The following is a 12,800-nucleotide window of genomic DNA, read 5'->3' as shown; positions in this document are numbered from 1 at the left end:
GGCTAAGGACATAAATCAATGGAGAGGTCTTCTGAGCGCAGCATTGAATCTCTGGGTTCCATAGGACACAGAATAAGTTTAGTTAACTAAAAGAGTATCATCAGCTCCTAAATTTTAATTTCTGTGTAAATTTTCAAATATAAAACATACATTATTCGATAAATCATACCAAACTGAATAAAATCATAAGCATGAGGGTAGATTCTGATATATTTCCGAGAGAGAGAGAGAGAGAGAGACGAACTTTCGGGTTGTTGAAAGAATGTGTTAATTACCAATAGTAATCGAAAGATTTTATTTTACTGGAAGAAAGTGTTTTCCTTTTGTACTGTATATGTGGAGCGGCTTATTATTTGTGTTTTTCTAACCCTGACATGCATACTTTTTACACTTTACTACTTATAAACTGTTAAACTTTTTTATTCGAATCCAAGGTTCCATTCCTACGGCCAGCTCATATACTTTGGATCCCAAGTTAATCTAAACGTTAATGTCTCATTAGCCTTGATGCCAAAAGGGATGTTAAACACAAGGGCGCCGATTTCTCTGTAAATTTCGGGAGGGGGGCATTCAGATGTAGAAAGGATATATGAGGATTTTAAAACAAATTGCATTCAAATTATGGCAAATATTATAAATTTACAAATATAGTAAGGGGATCCAAGGCCCAGGCCCCCTCGGCCCGCCGAAATAGGCGCCCTTGGTTAAACATCTTAGAGAAACAGCGTTTAACTTTTTGTGATCTTCCTAATTAACTTATCATGAGACGATTTGTAACTTAGAAAGTTTTACGGAATGATCTCACACGTTCACCTGTGTATTTACTGTTAAGTATCTGTAATAAACATAAGAGAGCTAGAGACGGCTTCTTAATAGGTTCAACATCTCAAGAATACTGATGCATCTCGTTTCTGTTCTCATAGAAAACGGAGGAAGTACGTATTTTGGTGGCAACTTTGGATTCCACTTCCGATTTAAACTTGAGATCTCCAGGTTTTTGGAAATCTAACTTAATTTCATAATGTAAGTGAAAATAAAGTTGGTCATAATGTGGCCCACACACAAACAAAAGAAAAAAGTTCTGTGCAGCAGTCTCCAAGGTATCGATTGAATGTATTTTGTTACACAGAATCCAAACTTCGAAACCCTAAGACGATTGACCGTTTTAATTTGGTTTATGGGCGAAAAACGAGCGACTTTGCATAGGGAGGACACACGTTTTTTCCCCACAAAAAAATTAACACGGTCAATCGTCCTTGGGTTTCAAAATTTGGATTGTGTGTAACAAAATACATCGAATACATACCGTGGGAGCCGAACTTTTACTTTTGTGTGTGTGGCTATGTAATTTTAAAAGACGAAACTTTTTTAAAAAAAATAAATAAATGAAATATCCAAGGATCTTATAAAATAGAGGATTTGCCCTTACAACAAAATCTTGAAGCCATACGTCACAGTTTCGCCACCCCTACTCTGCCCACTCCGCCCAATAGGATCGCAATGTTTTGAGCCAACAATTATGGCGGAAACGAAAGTAGCCAATTAGACGATGTCAGAAACGAGAGTAGCCAATCAGACGTGCCGATGCTCGGTTGTTTTTTTGGCTTCATCGATTTAAAAGGATTATGATACATATGGGCAAATCCTCTATTTATAACATCCTTGGAAATATCATAAACAGTGGATACGTTCAGAAAGAAACATCGTCACATTGCAAACAAAAAAGAATCAACATAATCTGGAACAGCAACAGAAACAAAATATTCTTGTACTGTGAGAACTCAACGTGTAAATTTAAATATTTTTTATCGTTGAGAATTATAAACCGTTTCTCAACAGAAAATAAATCCAACAACCTAAGACATTGTTGCATAAATTACTTGGACTCAGCTTGACTTTTGACTAGAACGAAACATCTGATTGTTGAAAGATAATATCTTTGCTTGATGTAAATGACTTGGTGAAAGTTTCTTTTTTGCAATTCCAACTTCTTAGTTATTTGGTACGAAACGCAACTACAATGCTTTATAGTTTTCAAGAAGCCTTTTCTTTGTTGGAATAAGTCTTTGAAATTTGAAGAAGAGTTGAAAGCAATCTATGCAGATTCTATGTGGATATAAAATTCTTGATTTATGATCGGAAATGGAAGCTTTGTTAATTCTAAACTGCAGCTGAAAAGTTCTTCTCTTCTTCTCGCTCAAAGTTCCATAAAGTAAGTTGTAAAGAAAAGTTTTATGAAAGAGCAGAGTCTTTGAAGTATTATGAAAACTTTCCAACAACTTTCTATATTTCTCTCTTTTATTATTTCTCTTCCTGCGAAACTGAATTTTGTATGATGCCTCCACACACTTCAAAAGAAGTGGATTTGCAACCAGGTTTCTGTGGTGTCAAGATCTCGAGACAATGGAAATTCACTTCGACTGCTGGGAATAAAAGCTTTTCCACTCTTCAAACTTAGTGGACCATCGAACCACAACAGCGCCCGGAGTCTCAACGTCGGTTGACCAGCTCTTGACTTTGAAATCGAGCTGAAGTTGGAGTTCTCAGTTGAGCATAAAATGAAGTGTGGTCGTCCACTGAAGTCCTCTGGTTTGATATTCTGTTTCACTTCCATTAACCCACATTTCAGTTCCAACATTACCACCAATTACAATGTAGCACTCTTATGTAATTCACGAAGACCCCTGTATACTTTTCGGAAAGTAACTAACTCTTTAGATTAAAGGACCCAGAAGTTCATTGTAGCAGAAAAATGAGAGACATTGAATCACATGTAAGTTAGCGCTTTGGAATATATTTTAAAATTTTGAAAAACTAAATGAGTAATTTTGAATGCTATGGCACACCATAAAAAATTAACTTGTTTTCTTATTATTTATGATTGTGACAAGAATATTTCCTATGAAAGATGTACTTGGTGTGCTTTCATTTCGTCCTACAAATAGTGTTATTCATAAGACGAGACGAGAAATAAAGTTTCCACGTCTCGTCTCGGATTTTTTTTTTTTTTTTTTTTTTTTTTGCAAAACTCCTTTCATCTCGATTCTCCAAGAATTATTTTTGTTTAATATTTTGTTGAAAGTTTAATATTTTGTCAGAAGCAGACAGAAGTCCTTGTCACCTATGCTACTTGTTAGGATCACGCAAGGGGGACTTAGAAGATTGTAATGTCAGTACCTACATACTTCCGTTACACCCCACGATAACTCTTAAACGAGTGTCAACTTTTGAATTCTGTTTATTGCAATAGATAGTTTTATTTTTCATCTGACTGGGGTTTAGTGTTCCATTGTGCACCGTGACTATATGAGACGTGATCGGGATCTTAATTATATGAGCTCCCGTCGGAAGTCGAATTCAGGTTTTGGGCGTCGGCAGTAATGATTTCAGAATATTTCGTCCAGGGGAAGTTTTAAAACATATAGGGTAAAACGAGTACTGAAAAATTACTGGTAACTCTTGTTAAAGATGATCGGAAAGTTCTTCTCGGGTGAATTTCTTAGCTCTGGGGGAATACCCCCGTGCTACCCTCTGACATCATCACTGGTACTAATGCATGAAATTGACAATAGTATTAAAACAGAAGAAGAAGAGTGAATTTCTGGACCACTTTTAGAAATTGAAAAACGAACTGCGATTTTATTAAAACTTTCAAGCAGAAAGACGATTGACTAATGTAACAAGAGAAAATGTCTACAATAAAATTGGACATGGTAAATTCAATTAAATACTTCTTTCTAAACAAAAGTAAAATTTTCTGTTGAAATTTCAACAATCTGTTTTTATTTCTAATGCTTATCTTCTTTTCATTTTTTAAAGATCCCATTCACCATTTTAAAAGAAAAATAACTTTTTATAAAACATAAGAATCAGGCAATATATCATTTAAAATGTTTTAAACAAAAAAATATGCTTCAACCTGGTTCAAAACATTTTGAACATCGTATCCACGGCGGGGATAAATGAAGGAAAGTTAACCTTAAACTGCAGATCTCTAAAGGCTTGACTGTAATCATTAGTTTAATAATTTTCTGTCTCATTATTTTGGCCAATATTGTTAAACACGTTTGAAATTCACAAACAGAATTTTAATGTTTAGGAAGTTTATTCAATATAAAGTTTAGAAAATCATACTAAAATAAATTAAAAATTATTATTATTATTATTTGCGTTTGCAATTTAAAAATAATTTCATGGTTCATTTTATTTCAGCAGGTCTTGATGATCTTCCTCGCCATTGGTCTATTAGATCTACTTTCTTAAAAAAGGAGCTACATTAGTGCCGAAGCCTGAGTACCCATTGAGAAATCTTAAATGTCGGTGCCTATGTGTTGGTTGTGTATTAAATTTCCGTTTCTATTGTTTTCGTCTGGTATGTTTACAGTTTTCATTCTACAAACAAATACAATTTTTTATTCAACTTAAATCAGTTTCACATACTTCGGAACTCAGAAACTACTTAATTTGTTCTGCTTACTTGAAACCTTTTCGCCTATTGGAGACAAAGAATAGGAACAGAAATATTGTAAAGTGAAGAATATAGTATTTCTCTTTCTCTACAAACTGAGATCTCGGCAATTGCCCTGAATTCTCATTGGCTCAGTTTCATGGCTAGTCAAGAGATAACTGCTTCCTCCCCTTCCTTTTGAACCGCGTGCATTACAGATAGGGAAGGAGAGACGTTGGAATTGGATGACCGGACGCTTCCGCTAATTCTCCTGGCCTATTGATTCTAGGCTCTCCATTGATCGGCTGCCGCAATAAACTTCAACAACTTCTCACCCTTTGACCAACACATTTTTTTTCTTGGTATTAGCTGCAAATTCATACACAGACAGGAACTACAATAATAAGTGCAATGTTATGATTAAGTGCAGGAGGCCAATCAATTGTAGTGAGAAAAATATCGTTGAATTAATTTTATGCTATTTTCACTTTAGTGTCAGATCGTCTATGTCCCCCAATTTCTGTCGCAAATGAAAGAAAACGTTTTAGTCCTCTGCAGCGGATAAGTACTCAACAGAAAGAGATGGCTGCAACACTCCGGTTCCTTCTAATTAACTAATTGCTTTAGCTTATCTTGGATTGGAATCAGTAGGAGCTAACTTACTTGCAACTAAATCCCTTTCGCTGTGTGGGACCGCTTTCTAATTACACTTATATGTCCACCAATTGACAAGCCTCCCTCTCCATGGTTATAGCATCACAGAGCTAAATATCTCATTAGGAAAGCCATTTCCATTCAACTGACCTGCAACAACACAACACAATCAACTTGTTAGGACTTGTGAACTTTATATTCATTTCTGCATCTTTCTGTAACATTAATTTAAACAACAAGAACTACAAAATTTGTGTAATAGTTGTTAAACGGACTTTACTTTCAAACTCAAAACTCAAACATTTTAGGATATACAGGATCACCTTTCCATATCTAAAAAGTCTCTTAAACGACTTTCTAACATGTTCTTAAAATCATTCTGAAAAGAGAAATAAATAAATAAATATGATTAAACAAAGATAAGAAAATCAGATTGAGAAGATATTGAAATTCTTGTTAACAATTATTTTTCTCCTATTTCTTTGCTCGTAGTGACGGGTAAACCACATTAGGCATCCTAAAAAGATGTAAATAAATCGTTGCCAAATAAATTGGGGGGATTTTCTCCAGCACCAGACTTGAGAAGCTGAAAATATGAACGACCAAATCGTTCAATTCTTTCATAAAAATACATAAATACTAAACTTGGGATGTAGGTCTAAAATAGCTGTTATAGTAATTAAAAATGAAATACATAAAATGCATTTTGAAAAGATGCAGCAGAATTTAGGATTTTAAAATAAGAATATATGGTCAGTAGAAATGCAATGGTTTATTGTGTAAAGTTCTTTCAACGTGTCAGCTGATTACACTACTTTAATGTATTGTGTCGTCAATCGAAGTTGCTCCGTCAAAATTCTTACACACACTCTCTAGACAAACTCGGTGTTTGTGGTTTTATTCACAGACTGTTTGACAAAAGCCCACACCTTTTTATACTCTTCTCCATAAAAGATAGTAGATTTTCAATATTAGGAAACATTCACAATCACGTTGTCATGGCGTAGATCGAAAGTTCTAGAAGGTTCAGGACATAAGTACCTCAAGCATTACCTTCAATCGACTTCACTAGAGATTACACCGTCCAATGTGAACTTACCAATGCAGCTGATTAAAGTGGAAAAGACAAATTTTCACAATAAAATAATGTTTATGTATGCAGATAGGCCTATAGGCCACATCACTCTGTAGGAAGCATTACCTGGCAAGTTAGTCAATGTCAAAATATTGACTCGACAAAGTAACACAGCAAAGTCTGATTGACAAATGACAGGGTATGTATTGTGTAAAATTAGCAAGTAAGGGGGGGAAAGTCAGGATAAGGAATACGAAGTAGACATGTGCAGGGTTAAAGGACTTCTACTATTGCACCTAATTGTATGATCCAAACAAGTTCATACAAAATGCTTCTAAGAAGTTTGAGGCCATGTGAGATCAATTCTTTAAGAAAAGGCTCTTGAAGAAAAAATAAAATTTTATAAGTAACATCCACGGAATTGAACGACGGACTTCCTGATATCTCAGTTTGTAACACTACTTTTCCGCACACGATTAGGTCTTGTCGTTGCAGACTGGTTTTAATTGGTTGCATTGTGTTGAACCACAAGTAGCTGGTAGAACAGCATTATCTATAGAAGTAAAATACAAAATGTAAGGTGGTTCCTTTTATATATTATTTTCATTTAAGATACACTATATACAAGTACATCTAAATAGGTAACCCTGAACGTCGAGAAGCTCCTTGAAAAATCATGCAGAATAGGTGTCACTAATGAAAGCATAAGCTACTCTTTTGGGAGGAAAGTGATAGTTGTTGGTACTTGAAACAGATCAAGTATACAAATTTTAATCCAATATATATCAAACATTTGAGAAAAGCTTTCTCCATGGCAATAAGTAACCTTTTACAACATAAACATGCACAGTCCAGTCTTTAAGCTCCCAGAGTGGATCATTGGAATAAAAAATAAGATGGCTGGTATGATTTGTGTACTTTGTTTATTCAAAATAGCATACATTTGAGGCAATACACTGTTAAGCACATATTTCTAGCTTTTCCGTGGCCTTGAAAAAATCTTCTGCGGGAATCCTGTTTACATGGTCGGTCGCAACATTTTGAGTCTGCTTGATGGTATCAAATTATTGACCCTTTAGTTGCAACCTTAGCTTGTGGTAGAAAATAATCGGTCAGAGAGTGTGAGGAGCATGATGCAAGCTTACGATTTGTTTTTTAATCAGAAACTATTTAGTCGTTGTTGCCAATTAGCTAAAGCATTCTCTGTAAAAATTTGTAAAACCGCAAATTCAGTATTTTGAGTGTATTTCCGTAATCCATTTTCGATCTTCTTCGACGATGTCGGCGGCGATGTTATTGGTTCGGGTTGATGTGGGCTGATCACTGCGATTTGTTGTCCTTCACTGATTCTCTACCCTCTCGAAACCGTTTGTGCTACTCTAAAATGGTTGTTCGGCTTAATGCTGTTTCAACAAATCTGATCACCAATTATCATTTGGTGGTGTGTATTACAGAGACATCGGCCTTACAGCAGCAGAATTTTATCACTACACGATGCTCCTGCAACCACACTGACACGAATTTGAACTTTGGTAAGTCTAGTACTACGTAACTCAATCAGTCCCACAAGTAGCGTTGATAGGTAAATGATTTTTAAAAAATATAGTCCATGGAGCTATGGAGCACATTGTGTAAAATACAAAAGTGACCTAAAAGTCACGCAACACATGAGGTGAAAGGTAATCTGTGTATTTTCTTTTGTCGCAGGGTAACAGCTAGTGATAATTGAAGCAATGAACTTGTAGTACAGTACCACATCAGCACGTCCTACACACTGGAGGAGAGAATGTTCACACTGGAAGTGAAATGAGTTTTAAGTACGAAATCCTTGTGACACGCTATGTAAAGACACATCCTGGATAAGATTTCCGAATAAATCAACCAGTTAACGTCAATACGACATATTCAAGGAAATTGGTTGCCTTCCAGATGCTCCCAAAGCGTCAGACTAACGGCTCTCACTAAGGACAAATCGAGGGATATCAGTGCAGAAATGAAGAATAATCCATGGACAGATTATTTAGTCAGTTGGTACAGTACGAACCACTGCGAGGAAATTGTTACATATGTTTCCGTACAAAATCGGAGTTGTTCAGATTTTAGTACCAGTGATTCCTTCAAGCGTGCAACGATTCCTTCTAATACAACAAAATTACTTGGTGTTACATCGATGATGATTTGTCTTGGCAAACCTATGTTAAAACATTAAATAAAAAATTGACTACTTTATGTTTTGCGTTCTTTAGGTTAAGTGATACAGTTTCACGAAATAGTTTATAGATAGATTATATAGATTATTATCGATAACTATTCAAAAGTTCAATCACTCCTCAGTTTTGGAATTATTTTTTGGGGAATCAGCCGCATGCAGTCACGAAACATTTCGGATACAAAAGAAAATACTACGAATAATAATCAGACTAAATAAAAGAACATCCTGTAAACAAATATTTAGATCACAAAAATTTTTAACCCTTCCGAGCCTATACATATATAAATCTATACACTTCGTGAAACAAAACAAACAGATGTTTATACAAACAAGAGATGTTCATGCATACAACACGCGGCAATTAAACGACATTTACGTAGTAGAACAAAATTACTCCAAATACCAAAAAAATGTTTATTTAAATTGTATGAGACTTTATAATATGCTACCATCAGATTATAAAGATGAAAATTTTAATACTCAAAACAAAATTCGTACTCTGTTACTTTCTAAAGCATATTATTCAGTTCAGGAATTTGCAAATGATAACGATGTATGAATATGATGTAATGATGTAATAAATTTAACATGTGATGTTTGTTTATAATTTTGTACTTCAAATGGTGTAATAAGTTGTAATTACAATTTGCATTTATATACATATGACAACTGTAGGACTTATAGGAGATACTCTCCATATTGTAAGTCAAAACAGGCAAAATAAATAAATAAATAAATAAATAAATAAATAAATAAATAAATAAAAAATGAAAAGAGAGTGTTGCAAGGGTGATATCTCTCTAAATAGTGTTAAGGTTAATGTGTCAATGATTTTCTTCATTATTACAAGTTTAAAACTCTACTACTTTAATATCTATTATACTATTCATAATTTAAAGACAAAATTTACAAAATAAATAAATAAATAAATAAAGACAAAATAATGATAAAAGATAAATAAAGCCAAATTGAAATTTTCAAGTACAACTGTACTGTAAACTTATCGACTCACAAAGGAAAGAGTGAGAGTACAGTCAAAGACATCTAAACATTGTTCCTAAGAAGCTTTTGACAAAACTCTCTAACTCACAGAATAATCCACATATACTGTCTTGACTAACATATTGAGTAAAACATAAAACGAAAAAAAAAATCCTGAGAAAAATGCGATGTTCGCAGTTTGTTCTGTTACAGACCTGTGTCAATCTGTTTGAGAATTCCTAGAATTCCATTTTTTGCTGCTGATTCTCCTCATTCCACCAAAATCGAACTTTTCTACGAAAACCAGGGTTCTCTTGAGATATCGATTAGCGAATCTCAATGAGAGATCATCTGCCTGCTACATCAGCTCTCGTCAATTACAATACCCGACTAATAATTGGATACCTATTAATTTCTCACATGACAAAATACACGTTTCTCCCCTCCCCGACAGTTTAGCGGGTAACACTTGTGTCTTTGGTGCACGTGCCCTCAAGTTTGATCTCCGATGGAGAGCATTGAATTAGATTCCACCCTAAATTGCAGATTTACGTCTCATGTAGCATCGCTATTGGAAAGGGATAGCAAACTTCAACAAATAAAACAAACAAAATACATGTTTGTATTAAAGTCTTGGTCTTAGAGAGAATAAAACATTTTCGGGCAAATATCGATGGCTATCACTTATCGGGAAGACGTTTGGTCGGTGTGTAAGGAGTTGAATGGAAATATAATTAAATGGTGTTATCCATCAATTGACCAAGCGCCAGAACATGGTTCTGAGATATTGAAAGAAACACAAACATGTTGCCATTACGATCCAATCCTTCGTGCTTGGTCGAATAGCTTTTCCTGAATGTTTAAGCGAATAGTAGGTTTCAAACAATATTTTTTACATTATCTACGTTTACATTATATACACTGATGTAAAAATCTCGAAAATTGAAAAATAGAGCTTGATCAATTGATGCATAACACCGTCCAATTTAGTTTCAATAAAACACAATCATGATGTAGGTGGTTGACTTCAAGATGGTGTCATTCGGAGGGCTTTGCTGGGAAAGATAATGAAAATATATGTTACTAAAAGAAGTCTTCAATATAGTCCAAACACAAATGCCACTTCATTGAATAAAATTAAAACTATTAGGATTTAAGGATATAATGGGTCCAAAGTATTAAGAACAGAACTAAAGACAAGATAGAAAAGTGCAATTCATAGTGTACCGGGTTCTTCTAAGTATACACACTTTTAAATACAAAGGTGCTATATTCTTGTGACTACAACAATATAAAAGGAAAAGTTACAACTCATACACAGCTTCTGCACACAATTAAAGTAAGTGCTCAAACTGTAAACAATCAGCCTCCAATTACTTTTGAGCACGATGCTCTACATCTTCCAAAATACCCACTGAGGTTGCTATACAAGCCATTTCGATATCATAGCGCAGTTTCACTAGTGGTTGTGGCTTCTTACTATCAACTAAGGTGTTGGAAGTTGGACATGACGTTACATTCTTGACAGTCCTGCAGGAATTAGCACAATATATACAATATACTAATATATATATATATTAGTACAAAACTTGCTGTTTAAGATGGTAAAATATATTTTCTCGATTATGGCGTAGGTCCTCAAACTTTTTAATATTTTATTTTTCAATATACGGTTGATCCTATTTGGAATTTAAAAAGCTTTATGTTTTCTATCTGACTTCTTTCTAATTAATGTTGGAGATCTGTTAATGTATTGTCATATACTCGTCTCCTAAGCTTCCAAATCAATAGCACTTGTTATTCCGTCCAAGCCTTTGGTCCTAAGGTTAAAATCGTCCTGAACGAAAGAAATCATTGTTTACATTAAATTTCGAGTTTCAGTGCCAACCACCCTAAACTCCGTATCATATTTTGCACAGTTATTCAAAGATTTCAATATACATAAGAATCCCGCTCGTGATGTAATGATTTTGAGTTTAACGTCCGTTTCAGCAGCGAGGCTATATGAGACGGGACATACTGATTAACAATATATATATCCTGCTTCACCTGTCCTGCACCGACAGCATATATATCTTATAATCACTAAGCAAACAGCTGGAAAGGAGTATTGTAACTCAGAGGATGAACACTTACTTCTATTGCGAGAGGTCCTTAGTTCGATCCCAGTGAGTGTAAATTTATATATTTATTTATCAACACAACAAGCAGATGCCCAGTTAGAGTGTTAGAATATTATTGTATATTTTTCAACAGTTTTTTATAGTCTTTTACAGGACATTGTACATATATAAATTTTATTTTGTTTTTGACATAAATTGTTGTAGACAGGACATATTTTCCAGATTGGTGACTTCAGCATTATGTTGATCCTAGACTTTTTGGAATAGAAGAGACTTGTAAAAATGAAATGAAATCTTTAAGTTTAACGTCGCACGCTTATGCCGATTAGGCTAAAGGAGACGGTGAGTATGAGAAATGAGTGAAATGGTGGAATGAAGAAAGTGGGAGGAAACAGGAGAACCCCGAGAAAACCCACGAGTACGATGTTTATCAGAAGAGACTTGTACTATTGGTTCTAGTTCTAACTGAAGAGACATGGAAATTTAATGATTATGAGCAATAGAATTAATTTTGAATTATTTTTTGGAGGAATACCAAATCGGCAATATTGCGCTGTTGTTCTAATGAATAAATATTATAATTGTCTACCAATTTACTATGATTTTCAAGTGAAGGATTAATTCCAGTTACTTTGTATATCAATATCTACGTAATTTTCATTAGACTTTTTCAGTTTGTTAGCGATACTTTTGTTGTGAGGGGTTCCAGTTTTCAACAGCCTATTACAATTTGAAGCGTACATATGAGTCATACATTTTCAAGAGTGTTTCAATATTTCTAAAGTCCTTACCACTTCTAATTATGAATCATAATAATTTGAAAGCGTCATAAGTAACGTTTTCGATGTGTTTAATAAACGTTAATTTAAGGTCAAATGTAACACCTACATCTTTAACTGTATTAGGTCTCCTTATAGAAGTATTACTATGCTTATAATCATATTGAAGAGTTCTTTTGTTTCTGCTGAATGATAACATGTTACATTTGTGTATATTTACTCCAAGTTTATTAACTGAACACCAGTTTGCAATACTTTCTAAGTTGTGTTGTAAATCCAGACAATCATGCACAGATTTTAATATATTTGAGATCATCAGAGAACAGTAATTTTTCACTGCTGGATATGTGATTTGGAAGATCGTTGATAAATAACAGAAATAGTAAATTAAATAGGTTGAGCCCTGTGGAACTCCTGATAGCAGAAAATACTTGTCTGATTTAAATTCTTTATAGACAACAGTGTGCTTACTTTCACTTAGATATGGTGAAAAGACTTTGGTGTAAACTGAAGAAAAACGCTAATGATT

General features: G+C 34.2%; 1 protein-coding gene across 3 annotated transcripts in view; it reads right to left on the bottom strand.

Moving 5' to 3' along the window:
• LOC145693736 (uncharacterized) overlaps positions 1-12,800 on the bottom strand; it is a 627,490-nt gene that overhangs the window by 308,607 nt on the left and 306,083 nt on the right. The gene's annotated exons all lie outside the window — the stretch shown is intronic.

Source organism: Thermobia domestica, chromosome 8, assembly GCF_964235325.1.
Source record: "Thermobia domestica chromosome 8, izTheDome1.hap1.1, whole genome shotgun sequence".
Lineage (NCBI taxonomy): Eukaryota > Metazoa > Arthropoda > Insecta > Zygentoma > Lepismatidae > Thermobia > Thermobia domestica.
This window is presented reverse-complemented; position numbering and strand designations above follow the sequence as displayed.